The sequence below is a fragment of the Petaurus breviceps genome, unplaced genomic scaffold (genome assembly GCF_028583685.1).
Source record: "Petaurus breviceps papuanus isolate PSGF00001 unplaced genomic scaffold, PetGlider_PUasm1.0 38, whole genome shotgun sequence".
NCBI classification, from domain to species: domain Eukaryota; kingdom Metazoa; phylum Chordata; class Mammalia; order Diprotodontia; family Petauridae; genus Petaurus; species Petaurus breviceps.
The window spans coordinates 51845811-51871316 of NW_027186304.1; the positions used below are offsets into that span (position 1 = coordinate 51845811).

A 25506-nucleotide genomic window follows, 5' to 3' on the forward strand; every position below is an offset into this window, starting at 1 on the left:
TGTAATGTCTGTCCCAGAAATGCATAATATGGACACAACCCATAGTGTGTCCATTCAAATGTGTGATGACATAGGGACAACAGAATTCTATGTCCATTTGATCTTCCTTGTATGGATGGACAGGCCAGCTTTCTCCAAGAGGTGATTACATATCTGTTCCAGGAGGCTCTGCAATCTTCTGGGGAATGATATGTTTAGCATGGTGTCATCAAAAAAAGGTGAGCATTTAGAGAATATTATAATTGATAGGGGATCCCTCTTTGACTTAGACTTTAAAGTGGATATTTCCCATCACAGTGGCAAATACTTTTGGCAAACCAACATCAACCCCTTTTTATGCCTCTTCTGGTGTTTATTATCAGAAGGCCTTGGAATGGTGTTATTTCTGTTACATCTTTCATGGAAACTTGACTGATTGTGATTCATGGATGGGAAACAATTTGTAAAGAATTTATAGTGGTAGTTTATTGTGCCAAATTAACTTTTTTTGGTAATCAGTAAACAGTTTTAAAAAGGGGGATTTTATAGTAGCTATAGTTTTTGATTATTAGTGAAATGGTAAAGATTTGGTTAAATATCAGTTTCAACAGACAGCATATTCTCTACTAACACCCTCACTGATTGCCCTTCATTTATGTATAGAAGATATATAAAGATAAGAGACTTGTAGATTATACAGAAGCTTTGTATTTATATAGACAAATGACAAAATTCTATTGATGCAGTGATGGCAATAAGAAAAAAGAAATTATGGAGGAGAAAACAGAGAATCAGAAAAAGGCAAATAAATGGAAAAAAGTTATCTTAATTTTCAGATGGTATGATGATTTACTTGGAGAATTCCAAAAATCCTACCAAAAAAAATCTGAAGGAATATTTTTAGTAACCTGTCAGCTTAAAAAATAAAACCATGAAATTCACAAGCATGTTTATATATTAATAATGAAGAGGGGTGGCCAGGTGGCTCAGAGAGTAAGAGCACCGGCTCCAGTATCGGGATGACGTGGGGATCGTATCCGGGCTCAGACACTTAGCACCACATCCAGAAATAACTGGCCGTGTAACCTTGAGCAAGTTACTTAACCCCAAGTGCTTAAAAAAAATAATGAAGACCAGCAGTAGGTCATAGAAAAGGAAAGGCCATTCAAAATAACTGAAAAAAATACACAAAAATATCTAGGAGTTAACCTACTAAGACACACTCAGGATTCATATGAATATGACTACAAAAGTGTTTTTAGAAATAAAGTAGGACTTACATAATTAGGAAGATATTTGTTGTTCATGACTGAGCTTTATCAATATAATTAAAATAGCTTAGTACTATATACATTAATTTACAGATTTAATATGATGCCATGCAAACTAGCAAGGGGTAATTTTATTTTATAACGAGATGCAACAATAATGAAATTCATCTAAAGAACAAAGATCAAGTCTATTAAAAGAAATAATGAAAAAAATAGAAATGAAGGAATTACTACCCTATCTCCAACTATAATATAAAACAGTAAATATCACAATTGTTTGGTACTCGTTAAAAATTGAAAGGTTGATCAAAGGCACAAATTGGATCACTGAGCTCCAAAAGCAATCATACATATTAATTTAGTAAGTAACTTGGTCAAGCAATACTGGTTACTGGTCGTTGTCCTCTGTTCTTGATGAGGACCAAAATGGCATCACTATGCTAGAGTTGAGTTTCAGTGTGTCTGACTGAGGCCGATCAGACCAAAACGAGCTCAGAATGTTCTAATATGATGATCTCATTAGTTCATTCACTTGTCATCCCTAGGCAAAAGCTTCTTAGATCTATTTACGCAGTCCTAATCTCCCTCCATAACTCTAATCTTACATCTTCATCTGTCCATTGGATATTTCAAAGTGGTTATACCATAGACATCTTAAACTAAACATATTAAAATCTGAACTCATTATATTTTGTCTCAAACTTTCTCATTTTCCAAATTTCTCTATCAGTATTGAGGTCACTGCCGTCCTCTTGATCACCATGGTTCACATTTCAGGTGTCATTTTTGACTCTTCATTCTCTCACTTGCCCTCGAACCCCACTCCATATTCAATAAATTGTCAAGCTCTGTCAATTCTATTTTCACAACATTTCTTGCTTTCTCCTCTTTTTCTCTGACACTGATGACATCCTGGTGCAGGTCCTTATCATCTCATCCCTGGACTAAACTGATTGTTCTTCCTGCCTCAAGTCTCTCCCCCCTCTAGTCCATCTTTCACTCATGTACAAAAGAGATCTTCCTAAAGAAGTAAAAGTCTTATATATACAAACAGAGGCAAAGGTCCTGTATATACAAAAATAATTATATTAGTGCTTTTGTAGCAGCAAAGCATGAATGATAAACTGAAGCATGTAAGTGAAATATAATATTATTATATTGCCAGAAAACAAGGAATATTAAGAATTTAGGGATACTTGGGAAAACTTGAATGTACTCCTACATATTTAAGTAAGCAAAACAGAAGAATTTACACAATGATAACAATAATGTAAAGGAAAATGGTATTAAAAGACATTAGATATCTTTAATCAATGCAGTGGCCAGTCATGATATATTAGAGGACTCTTGCAGAAGAATTCCTTCTCTCAGAAGAATGTTGAAAGAAGCATAGAGTGACTGGTATGTCCCATTTGTTGATTTGTTTTGCTTAATTGAACTTTTTTGTTAAAAGATAGTGGCTCTGAGGTAGATAATCATTATAAAGTGGCAGTGATACAAAACAAAACAAAACAAAAAACAACAACAGGGCAGCTAGGTAGTACAGTGAGCAGAGCACTGACACTGGAGTCAGGAGTACCTGAATTCAAATCGAACCTCAGACAATTAACACTTACTAGCTGTGTGACCTTGGGCAAGTCACTTAACCCCAATTGCCCTTTCTCCAACCTCCAAAAAGACCCAAACCAAAAAAAAACAGTGGCAGTGATATAGAAACAAGCATCACTAAACAATAATTTTCTTTGTTCACATATTTATTAATTTATTGGATAAAAGAAGACAGAAAGAAGAAAAAGACAGATGAAAGAAACATAGAAAGAAGAAAAGGAGGAATGAGGGAAAGAAAGAATGAAGGAAAGAAAAAGAATCTTGACCTTGGAATCAAATGCCTTGAGTTAAAACTCCAACTCTGCTCCTTAATGAGCAATCTCTTTGATTTTCAGTCTCCTTATTTGTAAATGAGGATAAAGATACCCGCCCTAAATATTTGATGGAGTCACTGCAACAATCAAACAAGGTTAATATATGTGAAATCTCTCTGAAATAACAATACCAACGTAAAGCATTGGCATTACATTTAAATAAAGGTATAATATTTCTGTTAGAGAATTCAATATTGATTCTATTTCTTCAAGTTTTAAGTTGCTCCCTCTTTTAAGTTAAAACCTCTGAAAGGGAGCTAGAATATTATTTAAGTTTCAGGGTGGATAGAACATTGGATTTGGAATCAAGAAGACCTAAATTCAAATCCTGCCTTAAACTCTTTATAGCTGAATAATTTAATCTCTCAATCTCAGGTTTTTCATCAATAAACTGAGGATAACAATAAAACTCACTTCAAAAGTTGTTGGGATCAAATGAGATTTATTATCTACATGTGATATGTATTATCTCATTCCCATCTTCATATATGTAAGTACTCTGCAAACCTTAAAGCATTTTATATAAATTTATGTTCATGTTAAAATATTAGCTTTCTTTGTTTCTTTCAGGGTTCAAATTTTAACTAGGGGATAATTACACTCTAACCCCTAAACAATAGTAGTTACACAATGTGTGAAAGCAAAATGTGTCTTTGTTTTGTTTTTAGTTAAGAAGGGATGCTGTCCTTATTTGGTTCAACACAGGACTAGGACTATTTTCTAATTACCTCATAAATGGAAAAGTCACTATAATCATATTTAGCTAAAACTTAAGGTTCTGTTGAATATCTTCCATGAAGCCCCTCATTTGGATATACCACAGGCTGAATGAAACAAACTGCAAATGTAACTATGAACTAACACTTCTTTTTTTTTTTAAGCAATTGGGGTTAAGTAATTTGCCCAAGGTTACATGGCCAGTAATTTTGTGTGGGTAAGTATCTGAGGCCAGAACCAATCCTGAGTCCTCCCCACTCCGGGGCGGGGCTCTTACTGCGCCACCTAGCCACCCCCCGAACTAATACTTTTTGTCCAAAGTACTACATCACTATGAGGGTTGGACATGCCAGGGATATAATTTTTAATCTTTGAGAAAGGTCATCAGTATCACTTAAAGTTCTGTTTCAAATAAAATGACAAAATAGTCACCAACAAGTGATACCCACAGCACGTTCTGTCTACTAGTAATAAAACTATTTGCTATATTTCAGTTCTGGTATACGTTGAAGATAAATGATAGCAGACTATCCAAACAGCTGTTATATTAAAAAAATGAACTGTGATGATGACAGGCAAGGCAGAGAAAATACTAAAAGATACATTAATGAATACCTTGAAGCACTGTGACACAGTGTTTGATTTTTAGAATAGAAAACCATTAGACACTAGTGATTTATAAATGAGCTAGAATGCCTAGAATACAGCAAGCAGAAATGGATTGCTCCTTTTGAAATCAAAGGTCCTCCAAACAGTTGCAAAAGATACTTACCAGAGAACAGACTACATGTAGACAGAGGAAAGTTTCTCACCCCTTACGCACTTTTTAAAAAATATATTTATTTTTTAGTTTTCACCATTCATTTCCACAGGATTTTGAGTTACAAATTTTCTCCCTGTCTCTCCCTGTAATAGGAGTGGAATTTAAAGATCCCCCCTGTATTGGCTTGGTTTTTGGTTTGATTGTGTTAAAGCCCAGAGCTTGTTAATCCCACTTGTGGGATGGATTTGTTGACGTGAAAAGAGAGGGCTGAACTGGGAGAAGCTTGTGATGTAAATTTGGAGAGACACAAGAGAGAGGCAGAAGAACTTTTCGGAAGCAGCATTGTGGAGGCAGAGAAAGACCGAGAGGATTGCTGAAGGCCACTTTGAATTGCCCAGGCCTTTTGAGAGCTGCCACCCAGAGCTTCCAATGACTGAGGAGACATGGCTGTTATGCTGGTAATTTGTCTGTTTTGATGTTGTTTTGCCAGATTTGTCCACTGGTGAAAGATAGTCCTGTTGTTGCAGAAGTCTTGGAACCTTGCTGTTGGTTCAGAACTACTGAGACTGTTCTGCAGACAGAGAGTGAATTTTGTCCACTGGTGAAGGACAGTCCTGTTGTTGCAGAAGTTTTGGAACCTTGCTGTTGGTTCAGAAGCCTTGAAGAAGGATTTTCTTGTTGTACGTTTACAGAAATCCTGGAAGGGGGGTTTGCTAATGTTTTCAGGGGTCCTAGGACTGTTCTGCAGACAGAGAATGAATTAATGAAGAGACTGGCAATGTATCTTGTGGCCTTGCTAAGCTTTGTCTCCCCAGGAACAAAGATTGCTGAGAACTTGTCTTGTGTCAAGATGAAGAAAAGACCTCCATTTGGGTATTAAGTTCCGTGCTTAAGCTTGTTGTAACTCTTGGGTAGATTCAATTGTGATCCAAGGGTGGGGAACTTTTGACCTTTTTGGGCTCTGTGATTGAACAAATGAATGTACTTTACTTATGATTGGAAACTAATCTCCATTTGAGAAGATGAGCTTTGTGATGGACTAAATGAATGTACAGCCTAGGGGTGGAGTAGTATTTAGAAGAGGGACTTTGTGACTGATTAAATGAATGTAATGTCCAGGGGTGGAGTAGTACTTGATTAAATCAGGTAGTTTTTGGAGATTATTGCATCACACTTAGTAAATGCTGTATTTTTAATGATGTCATATTTTGATCTTCTCTGTTCTTAATTTTTCACTGAATAAAATGGAGAGCACCTATGCTGGTATATTGAACCTTGGGAAGTTGCCTTTGCTTGGCATTACACTCCACTACCCCCCACCCTATGAAGGCAAACATACTGAATACCCCTTTCCCCAATCTTCCCTCTCTTATGCCCCCTCTATTGCCCCCCCCTTACTTTCTAGTAGGGCAAGATGGATTTCCATACCCCATTGCCTGTATATTTTATTTCCTGGTTGCATGTAAAAACAATTTTTAACATTTGTTTTTAAAACTCTGAGTTCCAGATTCTCTCCCTTCTTCCCTCCTCACCCACACCCACTGGGAAGATGAGCAATTCAATACAGGTTATACATGTGTAGTTATGCAAAACATTTCCATGGTGGTTAAGTTGTGAAAGACTAACTATATTTCCCTCCATCCTATCCTCCCCATTTATTCTATTTTCTCTTTTGACCCTGTCCCTTTCCAAAAGTGTTTGCTTCTAATTATCCTCTCCCCCAATCTGCCCTCCCTTCTATTATCCCCCCTCTTATCCCCTTTCCCCTTTTTTCCTGTAGGGTAAGATACCCAATTGAATGTGTATGTTATTTCCTCCTTAAGCCAAATCCCCTCACTCACTTTTCAATCCCTTGCAATGTGGCTTCTCACCCCGCCACTCTAAGGAAACAGCTTTTTCCAAGGTCAATAATGGTCTCAATTACTAAATTAAATGACCTTTTATGAGACCTCATTTCTTGAATTCTGCAGATTGTGATGACCATGCTCTCTCCTAATTCTCTTGCTATATGATGGACCGATTCTACTCATTCTCTTTTGCTGGTTCATCCTTCATATATTAAGGCCCAACACAAGTAATCATTTCCTACAAGTAGACTGTCCTGATAACTCTGGTCAATGCTTTCACCTCCCATCACTGAAATTTCACACACACATGTATGTATTCACACACATATGCATACATGTATATGTAGACATGTGTGTGTATATTATACACAATAACATATAAGTGTGTATATATACAAATATAAGCACACTTATGCACTCACAAAGATAACATGCATGTTGATATATACTAGGCACTGGAGATGCAAAGACAAAAAGAAAATAATTCCTCTCTTCAAGGAGTTTACATATTACTAGAGAAAAATGCCTACAGAGATAAATAAATGTAATATATGTATATATTTTATATATATGTAAAGAGAAATATATTGTAATATATAAGAAGAGAGTACTATGTGTGTATAGTAATTTATACACATACAAACATATATATATATACATATATATATATATATATATATATTTACATTTGCATAGGTCTTGTTTTTCTCCAGTAAAATAAATGTCAGGGCTGAGATTCAAGCCTATGTTAACTGATTCCGAATTGAGGGCTTTCTGATATTACAACATATCTGCCTTACCAGATGCCAAAAAAAGAAATGAAAATGGCAGATAGTCCTGGGCACAGTAGTGGCGGCTTTTAAAAGCAGTGCTTGGGATGATAAGAGGTAGACAATCTGAGGCCTGAAGAGAAGAGGACTAGTAGCAAAATCACAGAAATCGCTGAGTTACAGGCATAGCCATAGAACAGCTTTATTCAGCGAATGGGTGCAGGAATGAAGTGATAGAGTAGAAGTCTGCATTGGGCAGCCATATAGCAACATCGACATTATTGATATATGACTCCTACCTCCTGAATGCCTGGAGTGATGCCAGGACAAATATGATGTCAATATCATTTTTATCTCCTTACCCAGACTCAGATTCTGCCCTAATTAGTCTGAGAAAGAGTACTTTCTAGGAAGGGTGATTATGTCAGAGAGAAAGTGAAGCATATTGTGACTCACAAGACAGGTTTATGAATCGCACTTGTCCTATAGTAATGGTAACTAAAATTAGATTAGGCTTTGAGTATGGACAGAAACTAAAGTGCCAAGTCCAACTGTAAGGAGATTAGCTTACTATCTAGTACCATAGAGATGACCTGAATGTAAATGATACAGGGCATGATACAGGACAAAAGTAGTTAGTCACATGCATTTCCTTCAGTCTTTCTGAAAAAAGCTCTTGGGTAATCTCCATGGCCCTAGCCAAGGGAATAATGGAAATTGAAAAGAATTTATTAGAAGCTATAAAAATAGTTAATAGTAAAAAAAAGAAAAAAAATTAAAAAACAGATTTTGATGTAAGGGACTCTTGCTATGCTGACTAGGTATAGCTGTGGATCTGACTTACAAAAGAGCCGAGAAAAACAAATGAACAAACAAACCCAAGGCTGAACACATAAAAGTTGTCAACATTCCCCTGCTGAAAAGAAGCCACATAGCAGCTTTCATAGTATGTTGAATCATCTGCCATTTTGGAATAAGGTTTATGGGTGGTAACTGAGCATTAGTTGGTTCTGTTTTACTGCATTTTATTTTGTTAGTTCTTGCCCCAATTCTCTATTACTCCATTGAACTATTTTTTTTGCCTTTTCTTCTTCCCCAAAATGTGAACACAACATAAACTCCAGGTATTCTTTTCTTTCTTACACTCTTAGAATATTTTACACTTGCTTTGGATATTTTATTAACTTGTATAGCTTCAACTATCACCTTAGTTTAGATAACTCAGAAATCTGCAAATCGAATCCTGACCTCTCTTTAACTGTAGGGAAAATTTACATTCCAACTACCTTCTGGACCTCTGAATTTTACTGGATGTCTTTCCATCACCTTAAACTTAACATCTCTAAAATATATATTTTAACATGCAATTATTAATTATCTACTGTGTGCTAGGCATTGTGCTGGGTGCTAATTACATAGAGCCAAAGAACAAAACAATCCCAATCCTCAAGAATTTTACATCCTTTTGGGGAGAAAAAACATATGCACACATGTATGTACATGTATATGGTATATGACATATAAAATAATTTCCAGGGCAGAGAGGGGCTCTAGCAACTTGAGGGATTAGGAAAGACTTGATATCACTATCCTCCCCAAATAATTTCTACCTCCTGACATTTTGGTCACTTGTATTATCATCCTTCTACTATATTTACCTAGGGCTGATATTATCTTGATTTTTTTGCTTGTATTGTCAGTCACCAAATTCTTTGAATGCTTTCTTCATAGATTTTCATATCATAACTGTCCTTTTCATTTTAACTGACACTTCCTTATCCTGTTTTCATTACCCCATGACTAGACATTTGTCATTATCCTAAATGATTTCTCTGCTTCCAGTCTCACCCTACAATTCATCTTGAATATGGCCCTCAGTATAATATCATGCATATGCCAATTCTATCATGTTACTTCTCTTTTCTAAAATAATACCTGATGGGTACACATCACCTATGACATCTTGTGCAAACTTATTAGAATGGTATTCAAAGTCCTCCATGATCTTCCTTTCCAAGTTTTTCTAACATTACTTCCCTTTGTTAACTATCTGATGCTGCTAGAGAGGTCTATTCATTGTTCCTAGCATATAATTTATACAATCCTACCTCTTTGCTCACGATATTTTCCACCTTTTTTCCCATATTAATTTTATCTCCTCTTTCCCAGATAAGCTCAGTCCACAATGATTGTTTTCTCCCCAAATCAAACAAGAGACAGACAATTGAACATCATCACTCATGTATGTGCTTTCTATTTCTTTTCACAACTGGAACATATCTCCATGTTTGGTTCTATCCTCTTTTTGATATACCACCACAAATGCCTTGCACATAGTATGTATACTTCATAGTTGTAGTCATAATGATATTTTTTCATAAACTATAAATCATGCTCTTACACTTTCCCTACCTCCCCTACTCTTCGCACATTTCATCCTGTACCACCCAATCTAAATAACTCACTATTTATTCCATCCCAATCTGACACTTTAATTCCATGCCTGAAAATGCCATTATACTAACAAAACAACACCTTAATAATTAAGACATTCTTTTTTACATCTTTCAAAGGTCATCTGAAATTCCCTTACCCACTAGAGAAATTTCTTGATTAAGTGGAATATAACTCCTCCTTGTACCTCCTCTTCAGATTTAAACTTTTCCCCTTTGTCCCAATACAATGAATAACATGTATTTGTGTGTGTGTGTGTGTGTGTGTGTGTGTATGTATACATTATGGAATTTGGAATTCTTGAATAAGAATAAAAATTGAAATATGTATTCTTTTGTTCACATGTTGACAAACAGAATTGCAATTACATCTGACCATTTGTTTGGAGCTCCTGACTCCTTTGGACCTTGGAAAAATCAGAAGGAAAGGTGGATTTCCTATCCCCCCCCCCCCATCATATAGTGGAAGGCACTGCATGGTAGAAAGAAATCTGGACTGGAAGGGAACCCGAATGTTGATGCTAGTTCTGTCTCTACTAACCAGATGTGACCTTGATAAAGTCTTTCATGAGTCTCAGTTTCCTTAGCTGGCAGATAAGACAGTAGTATTTGATTGCTAAAGTTACAATTTAAAGGGTTATGAGTTTATGAGTATAATAAAATAATGAAAATTATGATTCCATATTCTGTCATAAATAATGATGTCCCATACAGTCGACTCCATTCATGAAAATTCCCTCACAAAACTGGTGTATTTTTCCCCAAAGATGAGTTTATATCTATATTTTCATATACTGCAGTTTCTTTTGAAAGAATTGGTGCTGAGAATTATGAATGTATTATCTAAATTAAGTATCATCTTTACTCCATAATAGTAACAGCACTGCCAACCATTAAATTAACTTGCATGCTTAAGTTTTCTGGAAATCATCCATTAATCATCTGTTACCATTTTTTAATTGAAACTATGACATTGTAATTTATTTTACTGACTATTATGGGTGGTGGTAGCTTTTTGTGTGGCTAGGAAATCGAGACCTGCATAACTCAGGATTTTCATCAGCTCATTACAGAGATATCTAATCCATGGAGGAGATACATGGATATGAGTCCGTGGAACAATAAAATTAGAAAAAAATTATGCCCTATAAATTTTCACATTTGAGATATCTACAAGTAAAATTAATAAAAATCATTTTTGTAAAATTAGTAGTGGAATCTCTGGTTATAAACAGTGAAAAATTTCAAGCAGGTATGTCTATAAGCTTTTTATGGAAAACACTTGACATTACAGATTCGGAGGTTAATTCTCCCATCATCATATGCATAAATTTCCCATAAATGTTAATAGGAGAATGCTAATGAGACACACTCCTACATCAATAGGAAAATAGATTTGGTACTATGGGAATCTAATTCTTTTTCTGTTTAATTCTACTTAACCTGAAATTGTGTTTAGTATTTGCATAACTTTCCATTCTGATTATGAGTACATGAAATTACACTTCAATATCACCAACTACAAATTTAAAGTAATAAAACTTTTATTTATCCAAAAAATCTTGTTAGTGTATGATACTCCAAGGTATGAATCAAATACACAAGGAAAGTCTATATTCAACAATTTTATGAGTCTCATTTAAATATTTAAAATTGTTGGCTAGTTTGACTTTCTTTACAAGGGAATACCATATTTAAGTGTTTTTATTTTCATTGTTACAAAATATATTCTCCTATTTCACATATGAGTTCCCCAAAGCTGATACAGAAAAATATCATCTTTTTCTGGTAGGCGATAACGTGATTAACTTTTCTGATTTTGTTAGTTCATTGTATCCATGGGGTTTAAATACTCTCAAATTTATTTCAAAATGAATCAAAAAGAAAATTGTCTCTAAAAAAAAATAAAATAACTATAAAGTTTAGATGAATGGTCCCATGTATTTTCTTAAGAATATATTCAGCCAAATCCTTCTAACTCACAGAATCATAGATTGGGAGCTGGAAGGGTACTTGGAGGCCAAATCCCTCCTTTTACAAATAAGGAAACTGAGGCCCCCAGAAGCTAAGGGACTTGCTCAAAGTCACACAGAAAATAAACGATGAAAGTAGGATCTGAACCCAGGTTCTCTCACTCTAAAAGCAGTGTTCTTACAACTATACTTTGAACTATTGTTGGGAACAGAAATGTGAGAAAGGAGAAGCAAGCTGAAATGTCAGTGGGGGCAGAGGAGGGAAAGAGTCATTTATCCTTTTTACTTATATCACCTATTAAAAATATTGCTTAGTAAAAGTTTCCTATGATTCTTCTACCATCATATTACATCTCAAAAAAAATTGACACCAAAGAACAAAAAAGTATTATGTGAGACAAGCATGCTGAAAATGACATTTTATGTGACCCTCTTTCAAGGGAAAGAAGTCTCAAAGAAAAAAGCAAAGTTTCACAGATGAGAGATTAATAAAAATCTTTACTTTTCCTTCTGTTGCTAAAGGAGGAATATTTAGGTTGCCTTCTACTTATGGCAAAAGGGTTTTCATGAGTATATGGGTGAGTTGCACATAGATAGTACATTTGGGCAACTCATAAAGACCATATATTATTTATAGCATATGACATGAGTTCTATGTCCCAGGAAGGAGGACCCCATACCAAGGAAATACCAAGGCAATCACTGATCCTTGAAATGTAAGTATCAAAAAACTTGACAATGGTAGCACCTGATACATTTATACAATTTTTTCTTCCTTTTTGGAGGAGGGAAGGCAGGGCAGTTGGGGTTAAATGGCTTGCCCAAGGTCACATGGCTAGTAAGTGTTGTGTCTGAGGCCAGATTTGAACTCAGGTCCTTCTGACTCCAGAGCTAGTGCTCTATTCATTGTGCCACTTAGTTGCCCCCAAAATATACTATTTCTAAAGGTAAATTCAGTCTCTAACTTTTTATGGAGAAAGTTTACTTCAAATGCCTCAAAGCAAGAAAATATTTTTCTAGAATTTCATATAACAGTTTCTTTTCCCCCTATTTGGGAGTAGTGACAATGATGTCATAGGAAAAATTCTTAAAATTCAAAAGCCTTGCATATAAAATGGTGATTTACTTGGTAAATATTTGGAAAGAACATACAAAACTATTTGTATTCTGAACCTCCTAGAAATACTCCAATAATCTGATCATGCAGCAATCTCCCAGTCCAGAAATTCTAGTGTAAGCTAACAATTTCAATCTAAAGAAATTAGTTTTATTCATGTTTCTCTAGTTCCTAAGGGATACTTTGTCTTGAAATAAGTAACTTTTGAAAGTCGCATGAACCTTTTGAGTTTACTGGGGCATTATTTAATGTGTATAATGCTGAGTTATTACTTAATTTCTCTTATTCCAATTTATCCAAAGTACTACTACAGAACCTCTACTTTTCCCATATCACCTTCTTTTGTAATAAAGTCAAATTGTCCAATAACTCAAAGTATAAATACAGGTCATAAAATTCAAGGCGTTGGTGGAGCAAGGAAAGGGTGGGTGTTAGCAGGGAAGGGGAGGGCTGGTCCTACTCTACCTTATCACACTTTCTCTTTATTCTTATGACTTCAGCTCTGGCAAAGCAATACCCTTGGCCGTTCTCTACTAATATTATTCCTGCCTTTACCTCCAGTCCTCTTCCTGGGCTATGTATTTGACAGCAACAGTTTCTTTATCTTCTCCAGAAAACCATGTCTCTTTAAATGCAAACATCATTCCTTAAAAGCTTCCATAAACTTTACTTCACAAAGAACTCAGTTCAGATATAGTATTAATCTCCAAAATTACAGTAGGTTTTACTATATTTATACATTCTTTATATTTCTGTTTATGCAATATGATTCCCATGTGTCTATGTACAAACATCCTACAGAGCTTATTTTCTGTTCCAATTATTTGGCACTTATTATATTTAAAATTTTTTTACTAGTTATATCAGCTAAGACCATAAGATTTTTGAGAGCTATATGCATCAATTTCTAGTACCTTATATTGTTACTCTCAAATACTAGGTGACCAATAAATGTTGGTAATGATGCTTTCCCCTCTTCTTGCCTTTTGGCTCACTGAGTGCTATGAACCTATAATAATGATGTTTTTTATGTACAAATAAGTACTGCTCAGTGAATATGTCCTTTGATTCCTTTCAAAGAAATGATGATGGATTTTTGGAAATGCATTTGCTCTCCCTTTTCCTAAAGCCCTTGTAACCACACTCTATTTTAAAGCTTGAAGCTATGTGGCCACAACAATGCTTAGACCATTAGCCTAAAGTCATTGGCACTATCTCTAACCAAAAGAGCTAAGATCAAACCACTTCACGTAATAGATATGCCGGAGTGCGAGGTGCCCAGGGGATACTGATTAATCTCTTGCTGCTGCTGCTATTGATAGCAGTCTTAAGATTTGGAGGCTAAGTGGTAATGCTTAAACCCAATAATCCTGCTACTAATGTCATGGGAAAATAATTATATTTATATTAAAGGTTTGAGAGGGAGTATGACATGATAGATAGAGGGCCACCCTTAAAGGCAGGAATAAATAGCTTCAAGTTTTGCCTCTGATTATTCTAGCTGTGTGACTCTGGGCAAGTAACAACCTATCAGGGCTCTAGGCAACCCTCTAACACTAAGTTGCAGAGAAGGAGGGAAAATTCCCTGCAGGACAGGGTGAGCACAGTTAAACTAAAACTGATAAGGACCCAGGTGGCAGGTGCTATATAAATGAAATAACAGGTTCAGTACCTATCTCTACTATAGGTTCACAAAATGAAAAACAAAAAAATAAGCAAACACTAAAAAATCTCAGATACTATGTAGAGAATGTGGTATAAAGTAGTGGGATATAATGAGGTGTGGGAAGAGGATTTAATTTTGAGTCAAAAGACTTGACTTTTAATCATGAACTATCTGCAGTTAATGTTTGTGCTTTGAGTTCATTAGCCCATATTTGCACTTATGATGTGCCAGTCACTAAGTACCTGGGATATGAATTCAAGCAGTCAAGACAATCCCTGATCTCCAAGAGCCTACATTCCAATGGGCAAGATAACTTATAAAGAAGAACTAGAAAAAAATGGTAGAGGGGCAGTCAGCATGGTGTAGAGAGGACTAAGAAGGGGAGGGACCATGTTATGGACAGAACGCAGTGAAAGATCACCTAGCCGAGCCTGGGTCCTGGCGGGGCAGAGTTCAAGGATCTGGTGGTGGAGAAGATGGAGATAAGGGGTTCAGTAGAGGCAAATATGATGTAGAGACTGATAGGAAGTACTAAGAATTGGAGGCCATTTAATGCCGTCTTATAATCTAAGCTTTAGGCCAAATAAGAAGGCCAGTTCAGGTCACTTTTTTTTTTTCATTTTTCAAATGCTTTATTAACTTCTGATTTACATCATTCATTTCCACCAGATTTTGAGTTACAAATTTTCTCCCCTTTTTTCCCCTACCCACCGCCCCAAAATAGCAGTCCCACAGGATATCCCCTCCTCCAATCTGTTCTCTTCCATATCTTCTCTCATACCCCCTTCCACTTTTCCAGTAGGGCAGGTGGATCTCTACGCCCCAGTGCCTGTATATTTTATTTCCCAATTACATGTAAAATAGTATTACTAACAGTATATATACATATTTTTAAACATTTGATTTTAAAACTTTGAATTCCAGATTCATTCCCTTCCTCCATTGTCACCCACCCTTACTGGGAAGATAAGCAGTTCAGTATAGGTTATACATATGTAGCTAATGTAAAACAATAACATAGTAGATATATTGTAAAAGACTGACTATATTTCTCTCCCACCTATCCCACCTCCCACTTGTTCTATTCTCTACTTTGATCCCATCCCTTTTCAAAAGTGGGTGCTTCCAACTTCCCTCCCCCCCAGCCTGCCCTCTCTTCCATCATCCCCCTCTCATCCCCTTCACCGCTACTCTCCTGTAGGGTGAGATACCCTATTTAGTGTGTATTTCATTCCCTCCCTGAGCCAGATTCAGTGAGAATAAGGTTACCCCATTCCCTTTTGCCTTCCTGTTCTTCCCCTCCATTGTAACCATTTTCCCTTGCCTCTTCTATATGAGATAGTTTACCCCATTCTGTCTCTCCCCATCTCCTCTCATTATATTCCTCTCTTACTTATTAATTTCACCTTTTAAGTATCATCCTTTCCTGTTAAATTGGTCCTGTGCCCTCTATCTATATATATACCTGTAAACATATATACACACATTCACATATGTATTCGTACGCCTGTATACCCTCCTATACATATATATTTCTATTCCCTTCAACTATTTTCATACTGAGAAAAGTTTCACCAGTTACAATTATTGTTTTTCCATGTAGGAATGTTAATAGTTCAACTTTGACAAGTTCCTTATGATTTCTTTTCCCTATTTACCTTCTCATGCTTCTCTTGCTTCTTGTATCTGAATGTCAAAATTTTTATTCAGCTCTGGTTTTTTCATCAAGAATGCTTGAAAGTCCTCTATTCCACTGAATGACCATATTTTCCCCTGAAAATATGTTTTCCTGGGTAGGTGATTCTTGGCTTTAATCCCAGCTCCTTTGACCTCCAGAATATCACATTCCAAGCCCTTTGATCCCTCAGTGTAGAAGCTGCCAGATCCTGAGTTATCCTGATTGTGTTTCCACAATATTCAAATTGTTTCTTCCTGGCTCCTTGTAATATTCTCTCCTTGATCTGGGAATTTTAGAACCTGGCTATAATATTCCTAGGAGTTTTCTTTTTGGGATCTTTTCCAGGAGGTGATCGATGTATTCTTTCAACCTCTATTTTGCCCTCTGGTTCTAAAACATAAGGGTAGTTTTCTTTGAGAACTTCCTGGAGGATGATTTCTAGGTTCTTACTTTGGTCATGGCTTTCAGGTAGTCCAATAATTTTAAAATTATCTCTTCTGGATCTATTTTCCAGGTCAGTGGTTTTTCCCATGAGATATTTCACATTGCCTTCTATTCTTTCATTTGTTTGGATCTGTTTAACAGCATCTTAATTTCTCATAAAGTCATTAGCTTCCATTTGCTCCAGTCTAATTCTGAAGCCATGATTCTCCTCATTGAGCTTTTGATATTCTTTTTTCCATCTGGCAAATTCGACTTTTTAAGGCATTCTTCTCCTCATTGCCTTTTTGAGCCTCTTTTGCCATTTGAGTTAGTCTATTTTTTAAGGTGTTATTTTCCTTAGTCAGGCTGTTGATTCTCATTTTGTAATTTTCTTGAATTGTTCTCATTTCTCTTCCCAATTTTTCCTCCATGTCTCTTATCTGCTTCTTAAGGTCCTCTATGGCCTGTAACTAGCACATATTTTCTTTTGAAGCTTTTGGTGCAGGAGTTCTGACTTCACTGTCTTCCTCCTGTTCCATACTTTGATCCTTTTTGTCCCCAAAATAGGAGTCTAACATTGGATTCTTCTGTTTTCTTTGTTTCCTTTGCCTGGTTATGTTGCCACTCAATTACTTGACTTTTGGGCTTTTTGCCACAGTAGGACTCTGCTACCAGACAGGGGAGCTTCGTACCAAAGCTGGGGTTTTTTCAGCTGCTGGAGGTATTAGATGGGTGCCCTCTCTCGGAGGCCTCCACATGCTCTGGAAAGCTGGACACACACCCCAGGACCTCCACTCTAGACTGTAATCCAGATCCAAGAAAGTTAAAGCAAGAGCAATTACCCCTCAGACTGGTACTTAGTCCCCCTACATTCTGCAGGCCAGGAGCTGAAGCTGCCACGTGGCACTGGCTGGCTGTGCCGGCTTCTCAGTGGCTTCTCACCTCAGGGGCAAAAGCCACGCACTCCCACTTACTGGATCCCATAGTCTAGACTGCACTGACCTCTCACTTTGTCCTTCGCATCTATGTGTTGATAATTCTCGATCGCCACAGCTGCTGCTGATCTGGAATCCCTCCAGCCTGTGGCTGGTCAGGCCCGCCCTGGGGCTAAAGCCTTGGTGTGGGGCTGGGCTCAGCTCCCAGAGCACTGCACTGGCCGATTCCTGCCAGCCTGCCGGGCTGTCCTCAGCAGGAGGTTAGCATCTCCATGTCATTTTGTGGGTTCTGTAGCTCCAAAGTTTGTTCAGAGTCCCTTTTTACATGAATTGGGGAAGGTGGAAGCTGGAACCCCATGACCGTCCTGTTTCTACTCTGCCATCTTGTCTCTGCCCCCCCTGCAGGTCACTTTTCACAGAGTGCTTACTGGGTTTGGCGTCAGAAGGCCTCAGTTTGATTCTCCGTCCTGCCACTTATTGTAACAAGCCACTTAATCTCCACAGGCCTCTAAAAGCTCCTATGTGAAACTAGACGGCGGTAGATGGAATTGATGGCTTCTAAGGTCTACTATAAAGTAGCTAAGCATGTGATCCTATGAGCTAAAATTTTATGACAATGCAGACTCTAACAAGATGGAATCTTACTTATAAAAAGATGCCCATGTCTTTTGTGACCTCTCTAATTATTATTACTTTTTAATTGCACATTTCTCCTTCATTATAGTGAGCAACAAAAAAGGAGAGGGGAGGGCAAGGTTAGTAAAGTCATGGTAAAACTGATGAGGACCCCAGTGGCAGGTCGAGGTTTCTGGACATGATATGGAACACAATGGGACAGTGAGACACATTTTGACATGATCAATGGGGCATTATGCTGCCACAGAACAGAGGAGAGGCTCTAAAATGCATAGTGGGATGTACTCATCTACCTCTTAGAAATCAAGGAATTCTCCCCTCCCTGGTGAGGCTTGAGATCTACAGTGGGGGACAGATTAATTTTAAAAGCCACTAACACCCAGTCTAGAAGGATTTTTAGTGAAAGTCAATGCAGCAACTAAACATTGGGACAGTCTCCCAAACTCCCAGTTCCATTTTTCTTGGGTTAAGGAGGAAACATGATCCAGATAAGACTTTGGGGAATTATTAAATAACACCCAATGTATAGGCAGCTGCCTACAACACGCTCTGAAAAGGCTGACCTACTGGCAGGACTGGTTCATAGGAATAACTGGAACAACTGATTTTTTTTAACTCCCCACATTGGTCACTTCTGACCATGTCCTCACGTAACTAACTAGCTAACCCCCAACCTGGTCCTCACTGAGCCAAACCACCCAGGTGACATTTTGACTAATGTGGTTGAGGGGAGGGCAACAGGAGAGAAAGGAATTGATCTGACATAGGGAAGAAGTAAGGAAAGGAACCAGTAGTTTCACACCTGTAGCTATGTGTCATGATCCCTAAGGTGATGGCCACTGTGTGGAACAGGCAGGGAAGAGATGTGGTGGAACTGAGAGCAGAAGGGCCTGGTTACTGCTGGTACCTGCTAGTATGGTACCCCCTGCTTTCACTTTCTTGGGCTGCCACAGCCTCCACGGCTTTTTCATTTTTCTTCAACTCATACATGAATGGAATACCAACAGGCAGATTCAACTTCACAACTGCTTCTTCAGACAGATTCTCAAGATGTTTGACAATCCTATGAGACTATTGCCATGAGTTGCAATCAGAACACGTTTTCCTTCCGTGATCTGGGGGATGATTTCCTCATTCCAGAAGGGCTGAGCCTGAGGAGTGGTGTCTTTCAGGCTCTCACAGGAGGGCAGTGGGTCCCTAGGAGGATCCACATAACAATAGTCCTTGCTATGTTGCTGTTGAGAGGGCAGACAGCCTCCACTGGATGTGGCAGAATGTTGTAGGATCATTGCTAGATCTTTGCCCGAGCCTCACCATGCTTAACTGCTTTCTCTGCTTTGTTGAGGCCCATCAGACCTCTATAGCACCACACACTGAGACACTAAGTCTTCACTACAGGCAGCCACATCTTGTTAATGCATCTAGTACTGTCCAAAGGGCACAAATTGCTTTCTTCTGGACAGAGGTATAGCAGATATCAACTTCATAATCTTGTAATGTTTCATCTTGTAATGTCTTCATCTTGTAATGTTTGGTCATGATTAGCCTTTTTGTGTCCAGTGGGGCTCAGGTCTGTATCAGACCAGCCACTGGAGTGGTTCCATAGGTTCTAGGTGTTCTCTTTCCATGCTGGAACTTGCAGGCAACCATAGAGGGCAGAGGCTGGGTCAGCAGCTATCAAGGAGGTCATGGACCAGAACAGAGTATCTGGGATTGTGATATAAAAAAATGAGAACCAGACCTGGGGCTGGGGCAAGGTTGTTGTGTCTATGTGAATGGGTTTGGGAGATTCACAGTGACAACACTGGAATGGGAATGATAACAATTTGTAAACATATGAAGAGGCAGCTATGTGGCTCAGTGGACAGAATGCTATCTGTAATCTGGAAGACCTGAGTTAAAATCCAGTCTCAGACACTAACTAGCTGTTTGACCCTGGGGCAAGTTACTTAATTTCTGTTTGATTTAATCCACAGGAGAAGGAAATAGCAAACCACTCCAGTGTCCTTGCCATGGACAGTATGGTCCATGGGGTCACAAAGAGTCGGACACAACTAAATGATTGAATAACAAAAATATTTGAAGGACAAATGGAAAAGAGAATAAAGTTATTGTGACTGGCTCTAGAAGACATCAGGACCAGGACAGAATTAGGAAGTACTAGATGTTTATATTTCTGAATCATTAACAAGAAAAAAAATTCATAGCAATTTAAACTATAAAGAATGGGTCACTGGGGTGGCTAGGTGGTGTAGTGAATAGAGCACTGGCCCTAGAGTCAGGAGGACCTGAATTAGAATCCAACCTCAGACACTTAACATAAAAACTAGCCATGTGACCTTGGGCAAGTCACTTATCCCCAATTGCCCTCCAAAAAAAAGCAAAAAAATATATATGAATTGTGTATGGGGTGGCCAGGTGGAGCAGTGAGTAACAGCACCGGCCCTGGCATCGGGAGACCCGAGATCAGTTCTGGCCTCAGATACTTGGCACCCACACAAAAAATAACTGGCTGTGTAACCTTGAGCAAGTTACTTAACCCTAATTGCTTAAAAAAAAAGAATGGGTCACCTCCTCATGTAATAAGCTCCCCATTACTAAAATGTTCAAGCAGAGATTGGATGGAACAGTTGCCTGGATATTATAGACAGCATTCATGCTTTGGGTAGATGACCCCAAGGGTCCCTTCTATATTTCACCAATGGCTTATATGGAAACTTAATAAATGTTAATTGTCTGATAAATACAATCTTAGAATTAAAATTTTAAACCAAAAAGTGTTATCTAAAGTGCTTTGTTTTGAAAAATTAATTGTGTGAAAGACACAACTATATATGCAAATATATGTGTGAAAAGATATAGTAATATATACAAACAGATGGCATGGCAATTGAGTTTTAATGTTATTTCTTATTTAACTGCATATGTAAAAGATATAGTAATACATACAAATGCATGGCCTGACAATTGCATTTTAACATTATTTCTAATTTAATTATTTAATTTCTAATTTAATCAACATGAAAAGGATATTGACATTTATTCCCAGAGTTACAATGGATACAAATTGCAACCAATCCCTACCTACCCTTCTTGTGACATTTTTAGCCATGTCTTCCTCTAGCTTCACCACCAAAAGTTCATCCAACATACTGGGAACCTTTCTTACATTTTTGTATTCTCTGGTCATTATAAGGATACTAAAAGGCTGTCCCTAGGTTATTTTTCAGTCTCTCTATGTGACCAACCAATCTTCTTTTCTGTTCCTGTATGTATTTCTTTGTTGACCTCCTTTATACCATTTCTCCTTTGTTAGTCCTTTGTAATGTATAGTTACTTATTCAAGCCAGTGTGTACCTCTTCCCCTTTGGCCTTTCTGTGAATCCCAATTTCAGTTTTGCAGAGTTTGGAGTGTACTGTCATGTTCAGTCACACAACATATTTATATATTTACTTATATACACAAAATCATATATCTACTCACAGACAAGTCCTGTAGCTTATCTATCTAATGGCATATCAGAGTTTGAACAATCAGCCATTTTTCACCTACTTGGTTTCTTTCTGTGCATATAGTGCATTGGTTCATGGATTTAGAACTAGAATGAACTTTAGAGGTCATTGAGTACAGTTTACTCAAATAAAAACACTGTGGTTCAGAGAGGTTATGATTTGCCTAAGGTGACTGAGACAGCAAGTGGCAGACCTGGGATTTTAGCCCTAATTCTCTGACTCCAAATCCTATGTGCTTTCCATTGTACCATGTTTGGAGTTTTATAAAAATTCGAGTGCTGTGCTTCCTCAAGAGTCATGGCAAACTTCTGCATCAATCTCAGAAATATTGCTAAGCCTCTTAAATGAGCCCCATGATCACTCCAAAGAATTCAGTCATATATTGGCCATCTCTATCTTTAAAAACTGACATAGTACATTGATAAAGAAATAAGCTAAACAAAGCTACAATTTTTACAAAGAAGATTAATATACATCTTGGGGACACTGTAGATTAATAGCATATTAATTTTTTTAAACAAAATTCAGTTAGTGGAGGTAGGAATAGTATATAAGAGAGAGAGGGAGGCCCAAAGATAGAGTAAAAATAATCTGCTAGAGCACAGAAAGGAACCATTTATTAATATTATGTAACATTAAATATTAATATAGAAAGTAATACAATTTATCAGTAAGTTCACAGGATATGGGACTTGTGGGGGAAAACTTAGAGATCATATATAGTCCAACCTTCTCATTTTATAAAGAAGTAAATTTAGGAAAATATGAAATACTTTACAGAAGAGAAAACTGAGATGCCCAAAGTGACTTTTCCAAAGTTATAGAAGTCACCATTTTACTAGAAAATAATATGTAAGGATGTATTATTTTACATATAAAGGATCTATAATCTTGTTAGCATGAGAACAACCTGACATGTGAATTCCCTCCATAATATAGATTGCTATATATCGTGGACGTAGTAGATATATGAGTAGGCTGGAAGAAAATTCTTCCCTTTTTCTAAAAGTAGTAGGAAGAATAGGAAACATCTGTTCATTCTCATATACAATATTACTGGATGATGATTTTTTGGTGGAGGAGGGAGCTACAAGATGTATTTTTATGTTATGTAGAGTTGTAACTAGGGCAGGGCAAACCATGCTTTGACCATAGGGCACTGAAATTCAGAAGATATTAACAGCAGTTAAACCATTATAAAAATAAATGGTCTTAATATCTAGTTAGAAAAAAATAATAATTTAAAATAGGAAGCTACCAAATGTTTCCTCTCTCTACTCTGGTAGAACACCATTCTTACTATATCTTTGAGTCTCTATCTCTTTTCCCATACATCATTCCTACCTTCACTAATTGAATTTTTGTTAAAAATTGATTAGAGGACAAATTTGATACTGCTTACCTCAGTGTGTTTTGTGAGGTTTGACCCCTGTGGAAAAAAGTGCTAGTTATGACACTGATGTATGAATTTATTCCTTGTTTTTAAAATATCATCCTTTTGGTAAGCCTCTACCAGAAAAATTGAAAAAGATATGGTAATCAATCAACAAGCATTTATTCAGACCCACTATGTGCCAGGAGTTTTGTTAGGTCCTAGGGATACAAATTAAAAAAAAATGAAGAATCCCTCTTCTCAGAGCGTTTTCATTCTCTCAGGAGAGGAAATGTGTGTGTGTGTATATATATACAACATAGTATACACACATACATATATACACACATCTCTCTTATCACTATCTATCTATCTATCTATCTATCTATCTATCTATCTATCTATCTATCTATCTATCTATCTATCATCTATCTATCTATCTACCTGCTGCAGGTAGGTGGCAGGATAGATAGAGTAGTGCTGAGTGAGGAAGAGTCATCCTCCTGAGTTCAAATCTGACCTCAGACACTGACTGTATGACCCTGGGCAAGTCACTCAACCCTGTTTGCCTCAGTTTCCTTATTTGTAAAATGAGATGGAGAAGGAAATGACAAACCAGTCTACTAGTTTCTTTGCCAAGAACACCCCAAATAGGGTCATGGACCAAAAATGACTGAACAACAACAGGCACAGCAGCAAAAACACACACGCATACGATGTCATTAGCAGTCTGGAGGTTTAAGAAAGGCTTTGTGTAGAGGGTTGTACTTATGCTGTTTCTTAAAATAAGAGAGAGGTTCCATGAGGCAGAGGTGAAGAAATGCTGCATTTTCAGGCCTGTGGAAGCCCACTGCAAAAACAGGGAAGCAGAAAAGAGAACTCCAGAGAGCAGGCCATCTTGGCTGGCTCACAAAGGGAAGCAGGAAAGTAAGTAATTGAGGCTGCAAATATAACTTGGAATCAGGTTGTGAAGGACTTTAACAAGCAGAGGATTTTGTATTTGATCCTAGAGACAATAGGGAGCCATCGGAGTTTATTGTGCAGGGAATGGCATAGTTAGATCTGTGCTTAAGGAAAAATACTTTGCCAGCTTCACAGAAGATTGACTGTAGTGGGGTAGAGACTTGAGATGGAGAGTCTAATTAGGAGGCTATTGCAGTCATCTAGATGAAGAGTGATGAGAACCCGAACTAACTGTGTGAGTAGAATGGAGGAGTTATATGAGGGAGATATTGCAAAGGTTGAAAATATGTGATTTGACAACTAATTGGATACATGGAGTGATACAGGAGTCAAGTGTAGCACTGATGTTGTGAACCGGGGGAACTGGATGAATAGTAGCGGCTCTGACAGAAATAGGGAAGTTGGGAAGAAGGGTGGGTTGTGGGGATGAAGGATCCGATAGATAATTAGCTCTGTTGTGGACACGTTAAGTTTGCGACATCTTTAGGACATCCAATTTAAATAGTCAGTAGGTAATTAGTGAGGCAAGACTGAAGGCTAGGGGAAAGATTGGGGCTGGATTTCTGTGAGTCATCTTCATAGAGATGATGACTATACTTACGGGAATTCATAAGTGAGAGTGTGTGTGTGGGGAGGAGAGAGATAGACAGAAAGAGTTAGAGAAAGAGAACAAGAGAGTTAGAGAGAGAGACAGAAAGACACAGAGACAGAGAGACACAGAGACAGAGTTAGAGAGAGAGAACAAGAGAGAGTTCTAGAGAGACAGAGACAGAAAGACACAGAGACAGAGAGACAGAGTTAGAGAGAGAGAACAAGAGAGAGTTAGAGAGAGAGATAGAGACAAAGAGAGACAGAAAGACACAGAGACAGAGAGTTAGAGAGAGAACAAGAGAGAGTTAGAGAGAGAGAGAGACAGAGCCTGGGAAAATTAACATAGTTAGGAGGCATGATATTAATGGCGAACCTCCAAAGAAGACTGAAAAGGAATGGTAAGACAGAATGAGAACCAAGAGACAGCAGTGACATAAATAAACAGAAAGGAGAGAGTATATAGCATGGGGGTGGGCCTGTGCAACATATACATGGTAAGTGCATCAGAAAGGTCAAGGTGGAAGAGAATCATCTGACTTGGTTATTAATAGGTCATTAATTTTGAAGAAAGTTCACTTTCTAGTAACATTGGTGATAGTAGTTTTAGCTGTGTGATAAGATCAGAAACCAGATTTCAAAGATTTAAGGACTAGGAAGCGAGGAAGAAGAGGTAGCAAGGGAGGACTATTTTTTTTAGGAATTTGGCTGAGAAATGGGTGAGAGAAATAAAGGATGGGGCAGTGAAGATGCAGTGAGGGATAGGTCATGGGTTTTTCAGGGATAATTTTTGTATTTTTTATCCAGTTGTTATTGTTCTTTTTCTTCTTTCTCTTCCTCTTTTCCTTTTCCTCTTCCTCTTCCTCTTCTTCTTCCTCCTTCTCTTCTTCTTCTTCTTCTTCTTCTTCTTCTTCTTCTTC

General features: G+C 37.4%; 1 protein-coding gene and 1 pseudogene across 2 annotated transcripts in view; both read right to left on the minus strand.

The window, feature by feature from the left end:
• NOL4 (nucleolar protein 4) overlaps nt 1–25506 on the minus strand; it is a 482864-nt gene that overhangs the window by 120157 nt on the left and 337201 nt on the right. The window lies entirely within an intron of this gene.
• Nucleotides 19045–21340, minus strand: LOC138169881 (phosphoglycerate mutase 1 pseudogene; annotated as a pseudogene).